At 40.8% G+C, this 25,215-nt stretch overlaps 1 protein-coding gene across 1 annotated transcript in view; it reads right to left on the bottom strand.

Annotated features, from left to right (window-relative positions):
• The window catches only part of LOC145395415 (uncharacterized), a 171,069-nt gene extending 155,602 nt beyond the window's left edge, over positions 1–15,467 (bottom strand). Inside the window, exon 1 of the mRNA XM_080269019.1 lies at positions 15,376–15,467. The gene's annotated coding sequence lies outside the window, so the exon portion shown is untranslated. The remainder of the gene's footprint in view (positions 1–15,375) is intronic.
• Positions 15,468–25,215: the final 9,748 nt, after the last annotated feature.

Below are 25,215 nucleotides of genomic sequence, written 5' to 3'. Positions count from 1 at the left end.
GTAACTTCAAGCAGCAGCAAGAAGAATAAAAAACAAAGCAAGTAAAGAAGAAGAAAGACCGAAGCAACAAGCAAACAAACCCCCACCACTCTCTCCCCCCCTACCTCCATCGCTGACGCAGGGGTTAAGACACGCAGCAAAACACCAGAGCCACATTTATAACGCGACTTACTCACCTTTCTTCACCCAGCTTACGCATCGCTACTCAGTATTCACCACAGCTACCAGTGTGGGAAGCCGACGTCACCATGTGCTGAGATGACATCACAACGCGAGTTTGCCACGCCAAGCAACGTGTGACTGACACCAGGCACTTCTCACCCACTACTCATTACTCATTATTCACATAGCTCCTACTCATACTCATTTATTTCCACAGTATTGAGTTGGTAATTCGACGTTCTATGCTGAGGTTTGCTTGTGACAGCTGTTAACCACCACAAGCACCAGGCCATGGAATTTCCTGAGTAATATCGTCCATCAACACAGCACTAGAATTATCAAGAGATCTTCAATCAACCCTGCATTTTTCTTCCGAGATCGACATTTGCATCGACACACCTCTACGATCTGTATCAAGTGGGTGAAATTATACTTACTCATTTCTTCTCAGTGCTAAAATTAGCTATATTCAACTTCTTTATTTATTTCTATATATACACTTATACACTCACTATCTATCATTTATTTCAACTTATTTACTCATCTATTTAGTTAGAACATAAATAAACAAAAGGCGTATTTCATAACACCATATCTTAATGACAGGGATATTTTCGCCACCACCCACGTTAATACCAGTTGACACACAATTAGCCACAACAACAGATTCACAATTAGGAGAGCACCAAGGCAACACACCCGTTTTACAAACATCACCACAAACTAAAGACAAAGGAACAAATACGTCAGTTCCAGATGATGAGTGGGAAATACCCCTTGACATAGCAAGGGAGGACTTAATTTCTGCCTTGCATACCTATCAGAATATACTTGATATAGTGCAACGTACAGGCGAATCCTATTCCACCATTCCCTCACACAACGATAAACAAGTCCAAGTTAAATTAACAGAACAGTGAAAATGAATCAAGAAACAAATACCGCTGATCTAACAACCCCACCCCATGTGTACGTGTACCATGAAGATAAAACTGCCCCAAAATTCTCTGGCACAGTAAATGATCGCAGTGATGTTATTTCATTAGTCAGTCAGTGCGAACAAATGTTCATCAAGCGCCACATACTAGATGAACAAGAGAAAATTGCAATTTTTTCATCTTGCATGAGCCAGGAAAGATGTCCAGCAAGCAATTTATTGCGATTGGACAAGCTCCTTAAAGCTAGGACATATGATGAATTTAAAACTGAATTTTTGAAGAAATTTTCTGGAGGTATGAACTTCTTGCCAGGTATAATTCAAGAATTATATAAGATTGTAGATCTTGTAAGGGAGCACGCTACAAACCATGTGCTCAGTGAAATAAATGCTGATGTCTCCACAATCAAAAGAACATTGTTAGTTACTTTGGAAAACTCAAATTGGATAACAGATGATGGAAAGATGTCCCCAGACCTCGTCGTGGACATCATTGGTTATGTAGCTGCCTTGTGTAAATTACCTGATAGGACCCTTAAGATCGCCAAGACGATCGCGTACACCCCAGGCATGTGCTTACTAGACTTAATGAACGAGGTAGAGATGCAGTGCAGTAAAGCAGGTATGGTTGACACACCCGCACATTCTAGTAGAATGAGAGTACCTGAGAGAGTATCAGCTGTGAAAACATCTACACCGACCCCAAACTGAGAACAAAATCGATCGTGACCCGAAAGCAGGCAGAGCAAACAACCAAACGTGACGAGGGCTCGATCACAAACACCAGGCTACAGGCAGTTTCATAAGTTTTCGCGTAGCCCGAGCAGGTCTCGCGCCATAAACAACACTACTTATGGGTAGTCACCTCGTAGGTTACGGTCAAGAGATAGGTCCATTCTATGTCATTATTGTGCAAAACCAGGACACACAAGGTATGAATGCTTTATCAAAGCAAAAGAGGATAAACAAAAGACACAAGGATTTGGTCCTTACTGTATGCATCATAGATACCAAGGGCACTGGACCAGTGACTGCAAAACAGTAGAAAAAATTGTGTCTATGTACAAATCGGGGGAAGACCAAGTCATGACAAAAAACAAACAAACGTAAAGAAAAACAAGTCTAAAATTCACATAGGAGGCATGTTGGGAAATGAGTGTATCTTGATACCAGCTGTATGTGAGGATCAAAACGTTTCCTTATTTTTAGATACAGGTTCTCCAGTGAATTTAATAACACATGAAGAAATAAATAGAATTCTTAAAAATAAGAAGAAAGAACTTTTCTGGATGAAGCTGATTTAGATTTATATACGGTAGATGGAAAACAAATTACAGTGAAAGGTATGATAAGATTAAATATCAGTTTCATAGAGACTACAAGACCATTCTCTGCATTTTTCTATATCGTTGAAAACTTTGCAATTAAAGCTCATATGTTACTGGGCTTAAGATCCATGAGAGGAGAGAACATAACTATACTCCCACAAATGAATGGAATAGACTTTGACAATGAATTCATAGAGGAAATACCTTCAGAGCCCTCACCGATTGGTAGAAGAGAGCCAAAAAGAATTGGTAATATTAAAGGCTTAAACAAACATACACAAACAGATGAGTGTATAGATCCACTCCCACCACCAGCCCCAGCCTCCAGAATTAGTGACCCAGATAACAGTACTGATTTATCAGTTTTTCCAGCCCATCTCACCAATGATTTAGTTATACCACCTAATTCCTACATGAAAGTTACCATAAAGAACAAATTATGGAATAGTACTGTTCTTGTCTTAGAAGAATTATGTAAAGTAAAGGGATTTTCAGTAGAAAACGCATTATGTCAGATGAACGACGAAGGGCAAACTCAGATATTCATAATTAATCATGAATGGGGAAGTTCAGTTGAAAAAGGGGGGACTTGCATAGTTAATATTGATAAATGTCCTGCCCCTGTGAAGGAAATAGTTTTAGCTGGAGTGACAAGTGAGATAAAATCTACGGATAGAGAAAGAATAAAAGAGAATTTAATTCACTCGGGTGAATTTGATGAAGAAAATGATTTGTTAACCCTGCTGGAAACACACAGGGACACCGTAGCATTACCCGGAGAACAATTAGGGTGTACTAACTTGATTAATCACATGATTAATGTGCACCCAGAAACACCACCAATTTTCGTACCAGCTTACCGCATACCACACTCCCAACGTACACTTGCAAATCAGTATGTCAATGAAATGTTAAAACTTGGAATTATTGAGTCTTCAGTCTCCCCGTGGAATGCCCCATTATTCTTCGTGCCCAAACAAAATGGAGAAATGCGTGCAGTAGTAGATTACCGTAAACTAAATAATCACACAATCCCAGACCGATTTCCCATGCCATTGCTAAGCGACGTTCTACAGAATATTGGATCTGAGAATAACATATTCTCAACCATCGATCTCCTAAACGGCTATTATCAGATACCGGTTTCGGAGGAGTCACGTAAATACACTGCCTTTTCCACAAACAGAGGCCATTACCAATATACAAGAATGCCAATGGGACTGAGGACAGCCCCAGGCACATTCCAGCGTCTTATGAATTACGTATTGTCCGGAATTTTAGGACAAGGAATATTTGTTTATCTTGACGATATTATAATCGCAATGAAGAATATTAAGGATCATCTCAGGAAATTAGACTTACTCTTACAAAAGCTTAGTGATGCTGGTTTAAAAATTAAGCTTTCTAAATGCAAATTTTGCTTTAAGGAAAAAAATTTCTTAGGCCACAAATTAAGTTCTAATGGTATTCACACCACTGATGACAAAATACAGGCAGTGAGAGATTTTCCTGAACCCACTACGACTGACGAAGTTAGACAATTTTTAGGTCTAGCTGGGTACTATAGGTCATTCGTACCACAATTCTCTGATATAGCCTTTCCTCTATTCCAGCTACTCAAAAAAGATGCTATATTCCAATGGGAAGAAGAACAAAAAAGGGCATTTAACAAGCTACAATTAAACTAACAAATGCACCTTGTTTAGCATATCCAGATTACACAAAATCATTCATTATTTGTACAGACGCATCAGTTAAAGGATTAGGGGCTGTACTGATGCAGGAAGATAAAAGAGGAAAAAATCAACAAATTGCATTTGCCAGCAAACAAACAAGAGGTGCAGAGAAAAATTATTGCACTACAGACTTAGAGGCACTTGCAGTGGTTTTTGCATTACAAAAGTTTCGAGATTTGGTATATGGTTACGAAATCCACTTATTCACCGACCATAAACCACTAGTGGGTATGTTTAAAGAAAAACTCCTCTCTGGGAGGAGAGCAAGATGGAAATGTACAGTTGAAAACTACAATGTACAAATTCATTATATACAAGGTAAAATGAACATAGTAGCTGACGCATTATCTAGGAACCCGAACACAATTCAGGTCGCGGCATTAGATCTCAAAGGAAATATCCCAAACCACGATGATATCGCAAAGGCACAAAGACTTGACCCAATATGGTCTAAAGTTATATACAAGTTAGAAAGTGGAGATGACATACAATTACCCAAACTGCATGTCCCACTCAAACAATTCACAATGGTCAATAATACATTATACAAGATTAACTCTAAACAACCAAAACGCCAAAGAATTACTAACCAGTTGGTAGTACCTAATGACATGATACCCCAAGTATTACGAACGATACACGATAACCCACATGCAGGACATCCTGGAAAGGATAAGACATTCAAACAAGCCCAGCTGTTATATTACTGGCCTTCATTACGAAAAGATATAAACAATCATATAGACAGATGCGAATCATGTGCGAAACACAAAGGATACCCAATCACACCTGCACCGATGGGTAATTACCCTGTACCACATCAACCATGGGACGTTGTCGCTGTTGATTTACTCAAGATGCCATTATCATAAAATAATAACCTATACTTATTCGTTGCAACGGATCATTTTTCCCGTTATGTCATTTTAGCTCCAATTAAAGATAAAACAGCAGAGACAGTAGCAAAGGCAATAACAGATAATGTAATATGTCGCTTTACTACCCCAAAGGTACTAATAAGTGATAATGGAGGAGAATTTAATTCTGAGATCTTACAAGAAATATGTAAACAATACAACATCAAAAAGGTTAACGTTTTAGCCTATCACCCAGCATCGAATGGGTTGGTAGAGAGACAAAACAAAAATGTATTAGATGTGCTACGACACATTCTCAGTGAAAATTATGCAAGCTGGGATGACTGGATTCCCAGAGTAGAAGCCTCAATTAATGGATCTATAAATAAATCCATAGGTGACACATCACATTTCATTATATATGGGACAGATTAAAAAACTACCATATGAGGTCCTAGAAGGTGACAGTCTGCCCATATACAATTACGATGATTACTCTAAACTCCGTTTACGTGAATTCCAGGACATACACAAAAGAGTCAAAAGATAATTAACAATGTCCAAGGAAGAAATGACGGAGGCATTTAACAAGAAGGCAAGAGATTCACCTATCAGCTTAGGAGGCATTGTTTATGGTATCATTCATACGAGAGACAATAAATTATCCCCAAAATTTGGGGGCCCATACAGAGTAATTAACATAAAAGCAAACAAAGTTTTAATTAAGTCACTGTCAAGTGGCGAAGAGAAACAAGTTCATATTGACCATTTAAAACGAGTTTCAAGGGAATTATCCCATAATTATTCAGCATCGGATACAACCGAACAGGAAAACGTAACTCAAGAAACCAAGCAGGAAAATAACATTGATTAAAAAAAAAATTAAGGTCATATACCAAACAATCGAACATAGGTGCAACTGTTCCAATAAAATCTACAGTACATCATTTACGAGAATTAAATATCGATTTCAACTCCTTCTATAAATGAAATAACAATCAACCGTAACGCACAGCATCACTATCATCGACCACAGCATGACCATATTAGGAAATTAATAGATTTTTTTTTCGGTAGGTTACGATGAAGGAATTTATGCTATGGATTCTCCTCTACATAGCAAGAGGATATGCGCACTTAGACCCCCAACACATAGTACGACAAGGATGCCTCATAGCTCCAACGGCCACGACTACAATCGTTAAGGACGTCATGAGTACTGAAATAAGTCTAGATTACTTGTATGAATTACCTACTTATCTAGACAATCTTGCGAAGCCTATGCGAACTCTGGACTTCATGATAGGAAACTATGTTTCACAAGCACATAACACAAAGGAAGTGAATGAAATGGTAAAGTTAGCGAAATGGAAACTAGAACAGGCAAAGTCAGCTATGCTCATCATGATCCAAGATCTCCCATCTTATGGAACTGAGGTACTGAGCGACAGGAACAACATCACACGTACTCGCCAAAAGCGCGGTTTGTTCGACCTGGGTGGCGCAGTTCTTGGGAACATCTTTGGATTGGCTACAGAGGATGACCTTAAAGAAAAAAACAACAAATTTAATAAAATAGCTCAGATACTAACATACCAAGATAAATTCATCACAGGACAGAACTCAGCAATGAAGACAATTGTGAAAAATCTGAAAAAGGCAGAAAACATAGCTCTTGAAAGTGTAGACAAAATAAATGAAATGGAAGCAAACATTACACTTTTCCAACACTTCTCCATCATCACAGAACATATTGACACGATTCTACTACAATTAGACAACACTAGAGATCGTTTCAGGGCACTTATGCAAGGAATTTCGAATGCTGGTGATGGCAAGATCGCAATTGACTTACTCCCAGTTCATGAGCTACGTCAGATAATTAGTCAAGGCATACATAAACATAAATTGAAGCCTTTGTTACGCAATAGGGGATTCATGCAATATTATCCATATTTAGAAGCAACTTTAACACCAACATCAGTAGTAGTTCATGCACCATTCATAATTGAAGACCTGTTCACAGTATTCCAAATACACCCCTTCCCCTATAAAAATAACAACACTTTGGTCATCATCAACATCAACACAGACACCGAACTCATCATGGTCTCCAAGAGACGGGACACTGTCACTTTCGCAAGTGAATCAACGATTGAACGAAAGTGCCGCACATCCTTACATTCTGTTCATCTTTGTCCTGCGTACATTTTCACGTTTCAGCCTACTGATACAGTCCCTTGTGAAATGGCTATCATCAGAAATGACAATATTCATAATCATTGCAACTTCACTTTTCCTCCAGATAAACTTGTACACCATCAATGCATCGGACACTCACAGTTTTTTTATTTCACTCATAACACATCAGTTTACATAGTCTGTCCAGATATACCACCATCTCATACTTCAGCCTCAGGATTATACATAGCACCAGACTACTGTGCGGTATTTACACCAGCCATGTCTACTTTATCCACCATCAATCACTACGCCATCCTCAATCATACACACAAACATTTCCACCCACTGCCTGATATGGACTTAAACATGAGCACAAGTATTAAGTTGACTTCACCTAAATTTGAAACTATGCAGCTGATCAATGAAACAATGAAGCCCTGGGAAGATTTGAGTTTGAGTATGTTCAACCCATATTATGTGTATAGCCCAGCACCTACTGTCTTTATAATCTTCTGCATTGTATTTCCAGTACTGCTGTTCGCAATGCACAGAATGCATGCAAGAATTGCTAATTTGGAGTCCGTATTTAGTGGGGGGAGAGTTAACATCCAAGTTAACCCCCCTGAATGAAGTGTACATATTTTGTATATAGTATTAATTATATATATATAAATATATACATATATATATATATATATATATATATATATATATATATATATATATATATATATATATATATATATTTATACATATATAAATACAAAGAAGAATGACCCATGATATAGAAGTATGGCATACCAGTACCATTATCTTTAAATGAAATATTAATAACTCTTACCATAATCTTAATTTTAAACCATTTTTTTTTTTTTGCATGTATGCATTTCACTACAATAACCCAAGTACATACTGTATTACAGTCAAATAGTTTACTTTTAGTGCATTTATTCAAATATGTATACAACTTGTTTAAAATGTAATATTACTGGATCATTGCAATTTACTATGAATATTATATGTATACAGTATTATAATCAATATTATGTACTAATAGATTAGCATATGTCAATGATGATTGCTGTCAGAGGACCTTCAGCGGCGTGGCCGGGCAATGTTATGAGTCCATATTATGATTACAAATCATAATAGATAGATAGACAAATAGATAGATAGACAGCTCCATGCAAGCCTGGGAAAGGGAAATGATCTTGCAAGTTAACTGAGGAAATGTTGACGACACGTAGGAAGTAGCAATGTCAGGAGATAATGTAGGTAGTGTGTCAGCGAGATAGCAGGCGAACAAAGCCCTAGTGACATACACACATACTCACACACAGGTTTTTGGAACTTTCCAACCACAGTGTAACACACGTGACATGACCCCTGTTTCACCAGAATTTAGGAAAGAGAGCTCAGAAGGAGGCTAGCATTTGAACAGACAGGTAGTGGAGAGAGTGAACAAGAAAAGAGGGGCTCAACTAGACTTACTTATTATATTGTCTCTGTAAGACATACCCTGTTCAACTTAGATTTCTCTGAAGATAATAAATTAAGATCAGGTCCTGTATTCATCTTTAATTCCTACTACAAGAAATCGAGAGTGACAACTAAACCACAAAACTTCTCTACAAGTAACTACAAAGTCTTTTATGACATTATTTCTAAGTCTTTCATGACATGACAATGAGAGAGAGAACATGAATACGAGCTAGAACAACGAGAGAGAGAGAGAGAGAGAGAGAGAAGACAAATGTGCTGAGTGCGAGGCACGTGAGAGACATGAACTTGAGATGCTGAAGCTCAAGCGAGACTCCTTGGCTTCAGACACATCTGGTGCAGCTAACCCAAGCTCCACAAGCACTCTCCCTGCACATGTTCTGGCGACCCCACACATCAAGCTTCCTCCATACAAGGAAGGTGAGCGAATCGAGCCATTCATAGCTCGTTTCGAAGACATGGCTCAGCTGTACCAGCTGGATGAGGCAGCTAAGCGGCTCCAGTTTCTTAACTTGTTTGAGGGCCCTGCTCTCGATATTCTCCACAGAATTCGTGGAGACAATCTCACGTATGAAATGATGAAGGCCGCACTCGTCAAAGCGTACAGTCTCACAGTTGACGATGCCAAGAGTCAGTTTATGAGGGCGCATTTACAGGAAAAAGAGACTACCGTTCAGTTTCTTGATCGGCTTACTGTTTACTTAGATGAGTGGATGGAGAAAGATGAAACTCCTTCCACGCTGCACACGCAGCTAGAAAAGTCGTGGCCTGCTGAGCTTATGGCTCAGCTTAAGATCTGCCAGGTAAGGGATGCCAGCCAAATGGTGGAGAAGGCTGATGCATTCTTCACTACATAATGGTATCAATCTCGTAAGCAGCACACCTGGAACAAGAAAGGTGACAAATCTGGGAAACCTTCTCAGACTGAACCCCAGCAACAAGGCCGTTCTCAGAATAATGGCCAAGGTCCAGACAAACCACAAGAAGGACCAGAGGCAAAATACCCAGAAACCTGAGTGGAAGCGATACAACAAGTACCATAACCAGCAGCAGTACCAGCCACGCAATCGATTGTCGGGACTATCCTTTTCTGCAACAGCCCCAGTGTATCGGAGGCAGGAGGCAAATGCAGCCTTCATTCCTCAACAGCAGCACGGTGGTGTCATCCCTAGCAGTACGGGTACTTCCCCGCAGTTCTCTAGTCCCCCAGCGACAGTGAACATTCTGCTACAGGAGGTCAACACTCCATCTCCCCAGATGGTGAGTACAACCCCTCATGTATCTAATTCTCAGGGGACCATGTTTGCCACATCATTTATTCAGCAGCCTTATCAGTGCCTGGCTGCTTCCTCCACAGGCCCTCCCACAAGTAACAGTGCCTTCCTTATACAGCCAGGGTTTGTGGAAGGTATTCCTGTGAAGGACCCGAGAGACAACGGTTCCTCAGGTTGCTCTGTCAGGCAGAGTCTAGTCGGCCTGAGGAGTACACAGGTCGACAGATCCAAGCTCAACTTATTGATGGATCAGTGAGATTGTTCCCTAAGGCACGTATCCAGGTGGCATCTCCATATTACACTGGTACGACACTTGCAGTTGTCATGCCAGAACCTTTGTTTGACCTTATCATAGGCAACATAGAAGGTGCCTAGTATAGTTGCACCATAGATGACGCTACTCAGACTTCGGCTGCAGTAACACAAGCCATGGCTGAGGCTCCAAACTGTGTCACCTCGGTGACCATTGCATCGCCGCAAGATCTGATTTGTAGCCAAGTTGTTGTCCAAGAACAACATTCTGACCCAACACTTGCAGTCATGTGGAAGAAACAAAAGGGTAGAGTGATAAAGTATTCACAGAGAGGTCAAGCCAAGTTCCTTCGTAAACAAGGACGGCTGTACCATGAGTCACGAACACCCCAGGGCGAGGTTCGACTGCAGTTCGTCGTTCCTGCTAAGTACCGCTAAGCAGTGTTAGAATGGGGTCATTGTTCAGCGTCAGGAGGTCACATGGGCAAAAGGAAAACCCAGGGCCGTATCTGTGCTGACTTTTTCTGGCCAGGAATTGGACCGGAAAGAGATAGTTTTGTGCGTTCCTGCAGTGTGTGTCAACGTACCACCAATCAGAGACATGTCCTTCCTGTGCTGTTTGAATCCACACCCATAATCTCAGAGTCAGTTGAGAGACAGGGCAGTGGTGAGGTGGATGCAGACCTGACGTCTCACCTGTCGGCCCCACAGGACACATCATGTCCAGAGCCTGTTCATACATATGTACTGTAGGTTAAGGGGGCCTCTCTGAGGATTCCTGGACAATGCACATTATCCACATGAGTGTTCACACCCACGGTGGGTGTTAAAATGTGACCTGCCCGAGATTGCATAGGGATTCTCAGCTTGCCATTATTAATCATAAGTGTAGAGTTAGGTTAACCAGTAAACCGCCCTTTCTCAGAGATTTGGGCAATCCAAGAACTGGCACGTTTCCTGGTTAATTAGGTAGGTTTAACGAGTAAACTGCCCGTCCTCAGAGATTTGGGCAATCCAAGGACTGGCACGTTCCCTGGTTAATTATGTAAGTTTAACCAGTAAACTACAGGGGTCCTCAGAGATTTGAGCAATCCAAGGACTATGTTTCTTGGTTAATAATATATCCATGAATAGAATAATAGTAACATAAGTACTGATTGCTAGGCAGAGAGAGAGTACTGACACTTTTCATGCTCCACCTTGATTGCTTTTGCAGGTGCAGCTGGTGGGTGCAGCATTGTCGTGGAGATCAGCTGATCGTCTCTGGTGCATGCTGCCACCTCTTCTCTTCTGCTTCGTTGTCATTATTTACTATTGATTTGTAATATATAATTTTACACGTAGGCACAGTTACACCACAACTGTCACACCTACACCGTGTATTACATACATCACACTACATAACAATTAGTTGTTAATGTAAATGTAGGGAACTTTTCACTCAGTTTGACCTGAGTACAGGATTTTTCACCATCGTCATGGAGTTTTTTCCCTCAAGCTTGCTTCTATTAACGTAAATACGAGGTTTTTACGCTCATGGGTGACTGTGATTTTCTCCTGTAGCAGGATAGAACACACACCACAGTGTGAATCTTGTGTGACTGAGTTAAGATTTATATGTATGTATATCGAATTTTTTTTCCTGAAGAAAAAAAATTGGATTTTGATGGGGCATAATGTCACGAATTCACGCGAGTGTATTTATAAATTCGTGAAATTTTTCATCAGTGGGAAAACCACGAACTCTAGTGGAATTCCCACTGCTTATCACTCAGTTCAACCGTCATTGCATTCACACGACTGGGACAGTTTTCAGAACATTTCTCGCTGTTTCACAAATGATCATTTGTATGCACGACTTTAGTGCCTTCACTGAGTGATTTATTGTGAGTGTATATCACTCACTTTCTTTCCGTTGACCGTTGAAGCAAACACGGCCAGCCCCAGCCCTTGCCTCAGTTTGAATTTAGTCAGGCTTTGATCGTCGCGAGAGCAGGTTTGTTGTGCCCAGGGTGGAGCAGTGCTGCCGTTGCACAGCGAGTTCCTGAAATCTCCACGTAGACGGTGAATCGGCGAAGAGGGTTTAGTGTATTGCAGTGGCTGTCCTGCACTGGCACCTAGTTCCTTCTGCTTAACTCCCCACCATTGACCAGTATTTCTTTTCGTTTTCCTAGGTTCAAGTGTTTAGTTTTTGAATGAGTGAGTGAGTGTATTCTCCTTATTATTTTGAATTCATTTTGAGACTCATGTAATGTAAATTTATTTCAGTGTAATTAATAAATTTACAGTTCCTTTTCTTGAGCTTAATGTAGTTAAACTTGTGTTTTATTTCTCCATATTATGCTTATTTTAGTTGCCGCTCCTAGTTTGCACAAACGCTTTGCATTATTCATAACTTGTACTTGGACCAGAACTTTCGTATCAAGCTTAAATCCGTTGTGCCTGCCAGGAGTTAATGCACCGGCAAGAACCTGTTTATTATTAATAACATTAGTTATTGATTGTCAGGGGTGGAGTCACTTTCTCGACTCGTGAGTAATTAGTTTCTGCTGTGTACTGTTGAGAAAGTTTATAAATTCTCATCCTTAGAGAATTGGCGAAGTAAGCCGGTTGATTTTCACAAGTCAATTCTTTGTCTCTATTTTCAAGTATTTCAGTTATTCATTAATTCATAAACTCACATATATATATATATATATATATATATATATATATATATATATATATATATATATATATATATAGATATATATATATATTTTACAAAGAACTTTATGCACCAAAGACAGTAGTACCAACAGCTAACTTTTCAGTTGAGACAAGTGAAATACCTGAGGTAACACCAGACGAAGTAAATAATTCTCTCAAAAATATGAAAAGAGGGAAAGCTCCGGGAGAAGATGGAAAAGTAGCAAATTTACTGTTGGATGCAGGAGTAGAAGAACAAACTAGGCTTGCTCACTTATTTACTCACTGTATAAAAAGGATGAAAATTTCCAAAACATGGTGTAATGCAATAGTTATTTTACTTTACAAAAAAGGTGACTCAAAAGACCTTAGTAACTATCGACCCATTAGCTTGCTATCAGTCATTTACAAACTTTTCACTAAAGTCCTTACGAACAGAATAACTACAAATTTGGAGGAAAACCAACCTCGTGAACCGGCAGGATTCCGAAGCGGGTACTCGCCTACTGATCATCTACACACAATGAATCAGCTAATTGAGAAAACTACAGGTTTTGTTGATTACAAAAAGGCTTTCGATTCAGTGGAGCACACAGCAATAATAAATTCATTGCGAGAACAAGGAATGAATGAGTACATTGTAAAACTGCTCGGAAACATATATAAAGAGGGAACTGCTACAGTTAAATTACATAAGGACTCAGAAAAAATTAAGATCGAGAAGGGCGTGCGTCAGGGAGATACAATTTCACCAAAGTTATTTACTGCATGCCAAGAAAGTATCTTCAGAAAGCTAGACTTGGAAAACAAAGGAGTGAACGTAGATGGAGAAAAGCTAAACCATTTAAGATTTGCAGATGACATTGTCCTAATCTCGGAAACAGCAGAGACATTGCAAGAAATATTACATGACCTGAACAGAGAAAGTCTCAAAGTAGGACTAAAGGTGAACCGGAGTAAAACTAATGTTTAATCCTCAAACACCAGAGATCGTCATCAGAATAAGTGGAGAAATTCTCGAAGAAGTCGAGGAGTACAATTACCTGAGACAAATAATAAAATTAACAAAAGATAATGATAGCGAAATAAAAAGACGCATTACAATTGAATGGAAAGCTTTCGTTAAACATAGGGACATTATGAAAAGTAGCTTGCCAGTTTGTATGAAACGAAAAGTATATAACGAATGTATAATTCCAGCTATGACGTATGGTTGTGAGACTTGGAAACTGACAAAATCGATGGAAAATAAATTAGTTCGTTCTTAGAGAGCAATGGAAAGGTCAATGTTGGGAATATCATTAAGAGACAGGAAAAGATCAATTAGGGTGAGAGAGCAGACTAAAGTCAAAGATATTATAGAAGTTATAAAAGAACATTAATGGAGGTGGGCAGGCCATGTAGCACGAATAAGGGATAATCGATGGAGCAAGAGGTTGACTGACTGGTCACCAAGAGATTGTAAGCATAGTAGAAAAAGGCCAGACAGGAGGTGGAGGGATGAGATAGAGAAATTTGCAGGGAAAACGTGGCAAAGATTGGCTCAGGCAAGGAATTCGTGGAGAAGATTGGGGGAGGCCTTTGTTCAGCAGTGGACTTGTAATGGCTGATGATGATATATATATATATATATATATATATATATATATATATATATATATATATATATATAGATAGATAGATAGATAGACAGACAGACAGATATAGATATATATAGATAGATAGATAGATAGATAGATATAGCTATAGATATTGATATAGATAGATAGATGGATGATGAATAACATCATACCATAAAGCACCCTCATCAGTGTGGACCCTAAACATAGGTCTAAAGACATGTGTGGCTGTCAACTAATTTAGATTTCTTTTTTTTTCTCAGATCCAAACACCCCGACCTATTCCATTGCGGGTGGGAGAGAATTTTAGCTCTTACGGTCACGATGTTTGGCAAATTGTTTATATGTAAACTACAGGTAGAATAATATCGTGCTGTAAGGCACCCTCATCTGTGTGGGGCTCGAACCCACCTCGCCACAGCAGGTCTAAAATAACTATGACCGTCATGTAATTACCGAGTTTTTGTTTTTAGATCCAAATATGTCCTAAATGAAATCGTCTAAACTAGGAAGGTTTAAAAAAAAGGTCATAGGAGTTATGTGTTTGACTTCATTAGCCAGAGAATGTTTTATATATTTTACTCCTGTTATCTTTAGGAAATACTGTTTGACTGTGAGAGACAACAGACTCCAAGAAATACTTCAGTGCAAAATGTCTCAACTAAGATTAACACAACTTTCGTAGTAACATAACATTCAGAAGGGATTTGAAGATTAAATGGTCTTCGAAGTCAGGATTTTTATATTTTTTTAAGAAAAATTAAATCTGGATCAGTAATGTAGAAAATACTACATTATAATGTGGGGATTAATAACAGTCTCCACTAAAATCTCTTACTTGTAGATGGAGGTGAGATGAGCAGAGAGGCAACTGTTTTGAGTGCTGAAGTGCTCTTCACTTCCCGCTGCTTCTGTACCTGGTGAGGCGTGGAACACAACTGTGCTCTTACCAACTGGTGTGATACAAGGTGGTACACGGGAAGGGGCGGTGGTGGACCTGCCCCCCTCCCCTCCCCCATCTCTCTCTCTCTCTCTCTCTCTCTCTCTGGGATGCATTTCCACACTATCACTGCCACTGTTGATTTGATTGGGCGTTTAATGTTTCTTAGCTTTTGAGAGAAAAAAAAATCATAAAGTACTCACTGCTTTATTATTGCTATAGACACGATTTTATGCAGGTTAGGTAACACTTTCGATGGTATTTATATACCAATATATATATATATATATATATATATATATATATATATATATATATATATATATATATATATATATATATATATATATATATATATATATATATACTGTATATATACTGTATATATATATATATATATATATATATATATATATATATATATATATATATATATATATATATATATTGTGCAAACTCACAGGAAAATAAAAGGCACAAATATTATTATTTACTAACATACACGAATATTATTATACACGAATATATTATACACGAATATTGTTAAACGTGAGCATATTATACGCGAATCACACGTGTATCATATGCACGAAATCGGACACATTGTTGACGGGCAGGTTGCCAGGGTACAATAGTGACGCCTTCAGACCCGCGCGCCTCTACTATAATTAGAGAAAACACTGTCACATGTGTTGATGGCTCAGGTGTTCATTAAGACTGCTTTAATGAAGGCAACACTATCATTACAGGATACTTATTTCCTGAAACGCAACAAACACTGGTTCCTGTGAGTCACTTTGGTCTGCCATTAGCTGCAACAAAATACTAGACTCCTGGCCATGAAACAGTCCATGGTGCCAGCATTAACAGTTTCACGTGCCTACTATTGCCGTCAGTAATATCAGTCCACTTTTTTCACGAACAATTATGATATCCATGCACAACATTCTGAAAAGTTTGTCGAGCTGTAATGATCTCAATACTGGGTTTCAAAAGACATTGTTCAGTCTCGTAATTTATCGTACGGATGTGAAATGGTTTTATTGTCTGCAATAGTACCGATACCTACTCTCACCCAAAGAAATGCTTGAGCTGTCCTGGCGATGAGACGGTCATTTGTTCCAGTGTTAACACTCTGGCTAATATAATTCATTTTAAGTGATAAAAGTGGTATAGTGTTGACTGGCATAGAATAACGGCTTCTCTGATCATTAAAGGGTTAACGGTGCCGGTATTAACACTCAAGTTCCTGTGACTCCCTCTGAGCTGCGTCAAACTGTGTGCCGCTAGCTGGGGAAGAATATTGGAGAGTCCCCTGCCATGAGAGGGTTAATGCTGACATAACTCCTTCACCCCGAGGACACTGTTTCATTCTCTTTTCCACCTGACAATTTCGTTTAGTTACAACAGTCCCGCAGACGTTAATGCAGTAGTACCGTCATATTTTCAGCGTCTGTATTTCAGGTGGAGGGCCCATAAAATTAATACCGGATAAATTATGGTAAAGGCATAGCTTTCTAACTTAGCATCATATCATAATGCGTCACAGTTGCGTCATAACTTGCTTGACATGAAATCAACGGTTTCTTCCCGAGGTCACAGGACATGCACAAAGAGCTGCTGGTCTTTTAGTATCCCTTCCCAAACTCCTCTTCTTCCTTTTCTTTTCTTTTTTTCTTTTTTTTCTCTCGAGAACTGATGATTATATAAGAAAAACTCAAAACAAGTATTGGGTCCGTGATATTCTGACTGCAGAAAATCTTTTAAACAGTAATGGGACAACAGCAAAGTTTCAGATACAGTGATGAAAATATGCAAGTATATGCTTAATGTTTGTTTTTATTGACTGTGAAGAAAAGTAGGTATAGTCTCGTCTTTTTTAGTATGCTCTGAGTACATAACACAAAGCACAAGTGAAGGAAGTCAGAGATATATGCTTTGCGACGTTAAGACAAAATTGTGGGGAGTGGGGGAGAATCGACCAAGAGTGAAACCATCCATCAGGAGTTGTAAAGATGTGTGTAAGTTTTCCTCATTAAATACCGACTGGGTTGAACACAGAAAGGTGAATGAAAGATTTCTCTACAGCAAAGATTACCTTACAGGATTAAAAAAAACAAAAAAACAATACAACTACGTGCTCTTGTTGGAATTAACGATCTCCCGACCTAATTGTTGCACAAGTGTTTAAATCGTAATTAATTTGCAAGTTGCTCTTTAGGTTCATTAAGCTAAATTAGTGGTTTGTATTACATTACCTATCCAATAATCGCGGTTCGTTTCAACGCTTCCTCTCTGTCTATCTGTCTGTCTCTCTGTCTGTCCGTCTGTCTGTCTGTCTTTCTGTCTGTCTGTCTGTCTGTCTGTCTGTCTCTCTCTCTCTCTCTCTCTCTCTCTCTCTCTCTCTCTCTCTCTCGTACCACAGTTTTTAGTCTCAGATCAAAAGTGATGAATTTCCGTAAAGTCACGAAATGTTATCTAATTTTCATGTAGTTTTTTTTTTTTTTTTTTTTTTTTTTTAGTTGCTTAGCCCGCAACCAAGAGGTCTCGGGTTCGTCGTTCACCCGGCAACTGGACTATGGGATTTTTTTTTTTTTTTATTCCCTCGGAGTCCATTTGAAGCTGAAAAATGGATTTGATTTTTTTTTTTTTAATCTGACAGCTGTGAATAGGTGCTTGGTGGATGATTGGAACTTTACAGATATTGATTTCTTACATAAATATTTATCCTGTAACAGAGTAACATTACTATAAACTTTTCTCGGCTTCAGTCATTGCTTTCACATTTTCCATAACTGTATTTTAATATTATTTTGTATTTACAGGCTGTTAGCTGTAAAAAGTATTACAGCCCTAGTGCTTTAGAAAAACACAGTGATTATAACAGTTGGGAGCAAATATTAACCTGATTTTTCAACTCTTCCTTTCCCACTAGTCACTCCCACTGGCGGATTTAAGAGGGGGGGCGGGATTGGAGCCCTACACCCCCCACCAGGAGGTATGTCGAGGCCCCTCAGTAAATCTTCCAGGTGTTTGCTGCACCTCTTGTTCCTTTCAACTCCTAGGGCCATAGGCAAGAAGAAGCGTCGGGCACCTCACCCTCACTCAGACATATAGATGCCACACACAGAACGTATCTTTTAATACTGTACATGTGTTTGTGTGTGTGTGGAAATGGGGACATTAGTGAACGTTTTCCTATAGAAAACGTTCATTATGTCTAGCCTAACCTTCCAAAAGTTACTCATAAGAATTAGATATATACATAATAAGTAGTGAAAATTTAAATAAGCTGGCTACTAGCGGGTGCCCCTTGCTCCCTCCCCCCCACAGAATAGCCGTCTATGGCAGCCATTTCTTGCTTGTCTATAGCGCCCCTTTCTTGCTTGGCCCTCTCCCCCCAGAGTAGCCATCTATGGTGCCCCTATCTTGCTTCTTCCCCCCACAGAATAGCCATCTATGGCGCTGTTGTGTTTTAGATATGGGAATATTTCACCAGGGGCTACACCAAGGCAAATGGTAAGGATAGATAAACACACATGTGCTACTGCTACTATTACACATGTGCTGGGAAGAAATAGACAGGGCAGTGATTATTGACTTGGAACAATACAGAGTTATTGCATGACTTCAAAGTAGTACAAGGTAATAACATTTACAGCAAGTGTAGATCAGTTAATTGGATAAATAGTTACAGACTAAAATATGAGCAATGAATTTAGTGCGAAGCGGGAGTGCTGAGATGATATGTTTATGTGTATTGTATATGTAAAGTCATACTGCGTGGCCAGATTTACCAGGAGAGACAGAAAGCAAGGCAGGTAGTCAGCTGGCTGAAGTTGAGAGGGAAAAGTAGTGCGAACTAGGTCGCCGGCTCAGTTTTAAGCCCCTAAATGAGGTAGGTGGAGCACTGGTAAGTCTAGGTCGCCTAAATAGGCAAATTTCATTGGTTTAGGCACCACTACAGCTGAGGAGGGAAGAGAAATTGAATATTATTGGAAGCGGCACTAGTGCAGATGAGGAGGGATGAGAAATCGAATATTATTGGTGGCGGCACTAGTAGCGATGCTAAGTACGAGAACAAGGTGGGGAAAAGCCATGAGGGAAGGAAACCACGTGTGTAGGTGAAATGTGGAAAAGCCATGAGGGAAGGAAACCACATGTGTAAGTGAAATGCGAGATACAATACTTTGTGGTGTAATATACGCCACAGCACTGCCCCTCCCCCCTCCGTTTTATGGCAAAAAAAAAAAAAGGAAGAAAAAGAATCATTAGGGCACAAGGTACAGAAAAATATACATATACAGTTTTCAAAGTGAGCGAACATTTGAAAGTGATTTGAATGCAGTAATTACAAATAGCTATTGTGATAGACAGTGGAATTTTAATGACAAGTCCATTGCATGGCTATGTGTGATGGAGGAAGGCATTAAATGGGGGGGGGGCATAACTATAAACTAAGATATATTAGCCGGGCATAACTTTCTGTATGCGAATTTGACTGGTGCTTAGCTATTATGGTCGAATGAATGAAAGAGTTATGCCTGCCTTTACAATTGAGCCATTGTATGAGGGAGAACACACACAAAAACAAAAATATTCTGTACAATACGAGTGAAACGTAGGTGTGTTACGACATGGAGTGTCTGTGGTTTTGGTATTAGATTATGATGGAGTGTAAAATTGTGGTGGTTTGCTGAGATGGCCTGATTGTATGTAGGTAAATGTGGTAGTTGTTGATGTAGTTTGTAGGGTTGTGGTGAGTGGTGGAGGATTATGGGAACGATGGGTGTTGAGGGATGAGGGGTATTGACTGGGGGAGGGATGGGGACTGGGGGGAAAGAGTGTGGGGTAGGATCGCCTGAGGTTGACGGAGAGGGTGGGTTAGGGTGTGGGGTAGGATCGCCTGAGGTTGACGGAGAGGGTGGGTTAGGGGTAAGGACTGAGTAAGGGGTGGGAGCTGGGGGAGTAAGGTGGGAGGTAGGATCACCTGAGGTTGACAGAAAGGATGAATTAGATGTAAGGTCAGTGCTCAAAGTAGGGTTTGTGGATGGTCGTGTGGGTGGTAGTGAGGGAGTGTTTCCGTCAGTGGTAGTGGTTTGTTGTACTGTATGATGACTGAGTCGGTGTGTGGTGATGACAGGGAGTGGAGAGCACGAATTGACAAAGGGGATGGGAGGTGTGTGTGTGTGTGAGTGGTGCATGTAGGTGTTGGTGCTGGGGTATGAGGTGTAGGGTGTGTGCGTGTGGTTGGTGGGCAGGCAAGGTTGGGAGATGATGTGTGGGGTGTTGGCTGTGACTGGGTTTGTGGTGTGGCTGGTTTGACTCTGTCTGCAGATATTGTGGATGATTTCCCATGTTTGTAAACTGTGACTCTTTTCTCTGAGTTTGTGATCACAGGGTATGGGCCTTCGTATGGGGTTTGGAGTGGTGAAGTGCGGTGACTCCTCCTCACGAAGACCTTTTCGGCATCTGGTAGGGAGTAGGGGATGAACAGTGTCTGGTGCTAGCAAGAGCGAGGAGGGACTGGTTGTAGTGCCTGCACTGCCTGCTGGAGCTCTGGAAGGAAAACCAGGGCCGGCGTGCCTGGTTGTGGGGTGAACTGCCCTGGCAGCCTCAAGTCTTCCCCGTACATTAGCTCTGCCGGGGAATTACCGATGTCCTCCTTCTCCATAACCCTCAAGTTTAGGAGGAGGATTGGCAATGTGGTCACCCAATTCACTGGGTGGGGAAGTGCCCTCAGTGCTTCCTTCAGGTGATGCTGGCAGCACTCCATCATCCCGGTTGCTTGAGGGTGATATGCAGAGGTTCTGTGATGTTTAGCACCCAGGAAGTCCATTAGGTCTTGCTAGGGCCGAGATTCGAATTGGGGGCCTTGGTCTGTGATGATCACCTGCAGGGCATCAAAACGAGCGACCCAGGATGCCAGGAAGTGATATGCCACACGGTCAGTCATAGCATCCAGCATGGGCGTGGCCTCAACCCACATTGTCGCTCAATCTATGCATGTTAAGATATAGCGGTTACCCCTAAATTCGAGAAGGGGGCCGAGGATGTCAATGTGGACATGTGGAAACGTTGAGTTGGTGTGGGCAGCGGTTGAAGTGGTGTCTTGGTGTGGCGATGCACTTTTGCTGACTGACAAGCCAAGCACGTTCGGACCCAGTTGGTAGTGTCACGCCTCATACCTGCCCATACCACTCACCGGCTAAGTAGGCTGTGCGTACCATGAATGCCTGGGTGCACCATCTCGTGGTAATGGCTAAAGACTTGCCTTCGGAATTGTTGGGGAATATTGGGCCGTGCTGTACCGCAGGATATGTCACACCAGAGTTTCGGGGATGTGCCGGTGACATCAAACTGTTGTAGTTGAAGTGAGGTCGCAGACTGCAGCAATGCTTGGAGTTCATGATCGTCCTCCTGTTCCTGGTCCAAGGCTGCATGGTCAAGTGGGGGTAGTCTAGGGCTGACAGCTGAAACTCCGCAACCTTGTTCTGGTGTAGTTCCCTGGAGCCAGTGGAGCGTGTCATTGCATTGGGTTTGCTGATAATGAGGGGGCGTTTGGTGTGTGGTGGGAGACACTACTGGGACTGTCTCCCGCCATATGTGTTTCCCGTGAATATGCAGGGTGGTGCACACTGTCTGGCTTCCATGCCAAAGCGCTTGTGAATAGGTACACAACACAAAATCGTCCCTTGCTGTTTGGGGATTAGCATTACGACCGCGGTTCACTGGGGGAACACCGTTGGAGCACTGAGTGGCTGGAGAATGATTTGCAACACTGGAGGTCTGAGTGGTGAAACCACTTATTTCACTTTGCAGCTTGTCTATTCTATTTGTTAAATTTGCTAATAATGTAAACAGCTATGACATGGAACCATTTTTGTTCGCAACACTGTTCAATGACACCACTGTTTCACTAGGGGTAGCACTGGGGGATATGACAGGGGGAAAAGAGGTGTGTGCACGTACTGGATGATTAGTGTAATGCTGCTGAGTTTCGTAAAGAGTGTCTGCCCTCTCGATAAACTCAGCAAGGGATGTGCCAGGGCCCAGGGCTGCTAGGTGGAGTTGGAAGTCTGGTGGCATGAGCTGGAGTAGTCAGTGTCGGAGAAGGTCATCTGATAAGGTGGCTCCAGCTGCCGTGAGAGTGGCTTGAATGTGGGCAAGGAGAGCCGAGGGGCGTTGCTGTTGGGAGCAAATTGCATCTAGCTCCATTAAAAGTGCTTGCTGTGATTTGCCCAGGGCCCACAGCAGACTCTCCTTCAGGGTTTTGTATTTGTGTTCTGTAGGTGGTATCAGGAGTACGTCCTGCACAAGGGCAGCTACTTGAGTTGGGAAAATGCGGACGATTGCTCTGAATTTGTCATCACTGGTATTTTAGCCACGTGGCATCAACTTGTGTAAACCACGTGTTAATATCGTACATGAATGTAGGAAGGGGTAGACGGATATGTGTTAAGGTATCCGTGTTCTTAAAACATTCCAGGACGTCACCACTGTTATGTTTTAGTTATGGGGATATTTCACTAGGGGCTACACCAAGGCAAATGGTAAGGATAGATAAAACACATGTGCTAGGAAGAAATAGACAGGGGAGTGATTATTGACTTGGAACAATACAGAGTTATCGCATGACTTCAAAGTGGTACAAGGTAATAACATTTACAGCAAGTGTAGATGAATTAATTGGATAAATAGTTACAGAGCAAAATATGAGCAATGAATTTAGTGCAAAGCGGGAGTGCTGAGATGATGTGTTTATGTGTATTGTGTTACGGACTAGGGTTCAAACCTGTAACATTACAGAATAATGAACAACTCCCATCAAAAGGCAACAAAACTAGAATTACTACATTACTACAAGAATGGAAGTTACCAAAAATAATATACTGGAGGGTTAATATTATCCTTCAGTGAAACCCTAAAACTATACAACAGCCAGGAAGATCATGACCGTTCATCACGTCATTAGTTTAATTCAGTATTCTTTTGGTACCAGCAGTCAAATTAATAGCTTAGGCTTTCATAAATTCAAAGAAAATATAAAATCATAGATATTATTTACATATAAATTACACTTTATACATTTACATCCTTACTCATACAAGATAACAGATTATACTTATCAACAGAGAGAGTTACACAAGGCACCACAAATATAAGGTAGGCAGACCCATGATGACAGGCAGGTCAGGTCAGGTCAGAGCTCGGAGGTGAACTGAACTCAAAAGTTTATAACTTGCCCTCATCACCTTGGTCATTGAGCATATCATTCAGTGCCATATCTACAACTACTCATGAATAACAAATAAGTTAACAAAGAAATAGTTTACAGTACTTCATTATCATGTTTGAATGAAGACCAACAATAAGAAAAAATATAATCCCAATATATCTATTCCTACATCTGAAGCACTACTGGATGAACAGGCATTCGAGAGCACAGGAGGGGGGGGGGCGTGATTCGAAACTACTGGCGCCAAGACAGCCGGCTCTTACTGCCTGGAGAAAAGGTGTCTGGAATTTCACACTCCTGGGCAGAAACACTGTTCATCTAGTAGTTAATCAAAATAAATGTAATACATAACAATTGTATATGTAAAGTCATCCCGCGTGGCCAGATTTACCAGGAGAGACAGAAAGCAAGGCAGGTAGTCAGCCCACTGAATTTGAGAGGGAAAAGGAGTGCAAGGTAGGTCGCCCGCTCGGTTTTAAGCCCTTAATGAGGTAGGCAAAGCATTGGTATGTCTAGGTCGCCTGAATAGGCAAATTTGATTGGTGTAGATACCACTACAGCTGAGGAGGGAAGAGAAATTGAATATTATTGGAAGCGGCACTAGTACAGATTATTGGTAGCGGCACTAGTAGCGATGCTAAGTACGAGAACAAGGTGGGGAAAAGCCACGAGGGAAGGAAACCACGTGTGTAGGTGAAATGCAAGGTACAATACTTTGTGGTGTAATATACGCCACAGCGCCCCTTTCTTGCTTGGTCCCCCCCCAGAATAGCCGTCTATGGCACCCATTTCTTGCTTGGTCCCCCCCAGAATAGCCGTCTATGGTGCCCCTTTCTTGCCTCCCCCCCCAGAATAACCGTCTATAGTGCCCCTTTCTTGCTTGGCCCCCCCCAGAATAGCCATCTATGGCGCCCCTTTCTTGCTTGGCCCCCCAGAATAGCGGTCTAGATCCGCCTATGAATATTTCGAAACTAAGAAAAGCCTAATACGTGCCTCTACCCATAGATTATTTTTTTTTTTAACCTGTCACTTCCCGACCACTTTCGCACCTCTGACACCCCCCAGTCCCGACCATTTTTGGAAATTTTTTTTTTGGCTAAAACCTCTGCTTTTGGTGAGAAACATCAAAAATTCATAGAGAAATCACTCACCTGAGGTTTAAAATACTCGATACAGGTAGGAGTACCTCCTTACCTTACAGGGTTTTCTATCAAGCTGGCTGCAAAGATAACTATTCCACACCACTCCTAAACGGTATTTATTTATTTATTTGGTACGAATTTATATGGAGTACGAGAGTATATTGGTTATCAAACAGTAATATAGGCATTATAAGCATTTTTTCACTCACTAACTCATCACCATTCCTGACCTTCTTTTGCCACATTACCTGATCATCATTTCTGACTGTTTCTGCCTCTAATGCTATGTAAACTTTGTCCTCCACATTGTCATCGATTGGGGAATCACTCTGGCCCTGAATGTCTTTATTGGCCAGG

The sequence above is a fragment of the Coenobita brevimanus genome, chromosome 31, assembly GCF_032717465.1.
Source record: "Coenobita brevimanus isolate Jiangsu-jjx chromosome 31, ASM3271746v2, whole genome shotgun sequence".
NCBI lineage: Eukaryota > Metazoa > Arthropoda > Malacostraca > Decapoda > Coenobitidae > Coenobita > Coenobita brevimanus.
Note: the sequence above shows the minus strand (reverse complement) of the source record. Positions and strands in the feature narration are given on the sequence as shown.